The sequence below is a fragment of the Pangasianodon hypophthalmus genome, chromosome 18 (genome assembly GCF_027358585.1).
Source record: "Pangasianodon hypophthalmus isolate fPanHyp1 chromosome 18, fPanHyp1.pri, whole genome shotgun sequence".
Lineage (NCBI taxonomy): Eukaryota > Metazoa > Chordata > Actinopteri > Siluriformes > Pangasiidae > Pangasianodon > Pangasianodon hypophthalmus.
The window spans coordinates 20730807-20733837 of NC_069727.1; the positions used below are offsets into that span (position 1 = coordinate 20730807).

At 42.4% G+C, this 3031-nt stretch overlaps 1 protein-coding gene across 5 annotated transcripts in view; it reads left to right on the top strand.

Annotated features, from left to right (window-relative positions):
• The first annotated feature begins 358 nt into the window (after nt 1-358).
• The window catches only part of LOC113544583 (protein PHTF2), a 39388-nt gene continuing 36715 nt past the window's right edge, over nt 359-3031 (top strand). For 2 of the 5 annotated variants that reach the window (XM_053241678.1, XM_026943463.3), the window contains exon 1: nt 365-580. The gene's annotated coding sequence lies outside the window, so the exon portion shown is untranslated. Of the gene's footprint in view, nt 581-3031 lie in introns of all 5 variants that reach the window. The other 3 variants (XM_053241677.1, XM_026943460.3, XM_026943464.3) reach the window with 3 other exon arrangements.

The window sequence follows — 3031 nt, forward strand, 5'->3', positions numbered from 1 at the left end:
CTTCTCTCTCTCTCTCTCTTACATACAATATGCCAAGGCATCAATATAGAAAAGAAAGGAGAATTTTATATATATATATATATATATATATATATATATATATATATATATATATATATATATATATATATATATAAAAGAAAATAAAGGAAATACAGTGAGAAAATGCAAGGTGCCAGTGTAGGACAAAAGTATATGGGTTACAGTAATTATGTACATATACACTATAAAATAAAATAAATAAAATACAGTAAAGTAAATTAGACATAGAGCAGATAAAATGTATGTTGAGTGTGTACAATAGTCTCACACACACACACACACCCACACACACACACAGAGAGAGAGAGAGAGAGAGAGAGAGAGAGAGAGTGTGCAGTGCGCCTATACTCCAGGCTCTTCGGTAATACCCAGGCCTGAGTGTACTGAGCGCTGATCGGAGGTCAGTAGCAAAAGGAAAAGGAAATCGAGCAGATCTGTAAAAACGTTCATGACATTGTTTTCATCCTGATAGCGCCACACAGAATCCGCATTTCAGCGTTTCATCGACTTTTAGGCCAGCGGGAAGCTATTGAGAGAGGTAAGCCTGAGGATTTTCGCTTTGTTTACGATGTGAGAGTGTTGGGCCGCTCGGCCAGTGTTTCCCTGCAGCAGCTCCTGTGCTGCTGGATTAGCTTAGCCATGTGAAGGTGAGGCTAATGTCTCCACTGTTCGCTCGAAACCTGCTCCTAAACCTGCTCCTAAACCTGCTCCTAAACCTGCTCCTAAACAAGCCTCTGCTAGTTAGCGTGCTAGCTGAATGAGAGCAGAGCTCAGGACTCTCAGCACTGAGGGCTTTATCACCAGCAGCTCCTCTCCACTGGAGCTTTCAGCCATCATCACACACATCAATCACCACATCACTGATCATCACACACATCAATCACCACATCACTGATCATCACACACATCAATCACCACGTCACTGATCATCACACACATCAATCACCACATCACTGATCATCACACACATCAATCACCACGTCACTGATCATCACACACATCAATCACCACATCACTGATCATCACACACATCAATCACCACGTCACTGATCATCACACACATCAATCACCACATCACTGATCATCACACACATCAATCACCACATCACTGATCATCATACACATCAATCACCACGTCACTGATCATCACACACATCAGTCACGTCACTGATCATCACACACATCAATCACATCACTGATCATCACACACATCAATCACCACATCACTGATCATCACACACATCAATCACATCACTGATCATCACACACATCAATCACCACATCACTGATCATCACACACATCAATCACCACGTCACTGATCATCACACACATCAATCACATCACTGATCATCACACACATCAATCACCACATCACTGATCATCACACACATCAATCACCACATCAGTGATCATCACACACATCAATCACATCACTGATCATCACACACATCAATCACCACATCACTGATCATCACACACATCAGTCACGTCACTGATCATCACACACATCAATCACCACATCACTGATCATCACACACATCAGTCACGTCACTGATCATCACACACATCAATCACCACATCACTGATCATCACACACATCAGTCACGTCACTGATCATCACACACATCAATCACCACATCACTGATCATCACACACATCAGTCACGTCACTGATCATCACACACATCAATCACCACGTCACTGATCATCACACACATCAATCACATCACTGATCATCACACACATCAGTCACGTCACTGATCATCACACACATCAATCACCACATCACTGATCATCACACACATCAATCACCACATCACTGATCATCACACACGTCAATCACCACATCACTGATCATCACACACATCAGTCACGTCACTGATCATCACACACATCAATCACCACGTCACTGATCATCACACACATCAATCACATCACTGATCATCACACACATCAGTCACGTCACTGATCATCACACACGTCAATCACCACATCACTGATCATCACACACATCAATCACATCACTGATCATCACACACATCAATCACCACATCACTGATCATCACACACATCAATCACCACATCACTGATCATCACACACATCAATCACCACATCACTGATCATCACACACATCAATCACCACGTCACTGATCATCACACACATCAATCACCACATCACTGATCATCACACACATCAATCACATAACTGATCATCACACACATCAATCACCACGTCACTGATCATCACACACATCAATCACCACATCACTGATCATCACACACATCAATCACCACATCACTGATCATCACACACATCAATCACCACGTCACTGATCATCACACACATCAATCACCACATCACTGATCATCACACACATCAATCACCACGTCACTGATCATCACACACATCAATCACCACGTCACTGATCATCACACACATCAATCACCACATCACTGATCATCACACACATCAATCACCACGTCACTGATCATCACACACATCAATCACCACGTCACTGATCATCACACACATCAATCACATCACTGATCATCACACACATCAATCACCACATCACTGATCATCACACACATCAATCACCACATCACTGATCATCACACACATCAATCACCACGTCACTGATCATCACACACAACAATCACATCACTGATCATCACACACATCAATCACATAACTGATCATCACACACATCAATCACCACGTCACTGATCATCACACACATCAATCACCACGTCACTGATCATCACACACATCAATCACCACATCACTGATCATCACACACATCAATCACCACATCACTGATCATCACACACATCAATCACCACATCACTGATCATCACACACATCAATCACCACGTCACTGATCATCACACACATCAATCACCACGTCACTGATCATCACACACAACAATCACATCACTGATCATCACACACATCAATCACCACATCACTGATCATCACACACATCA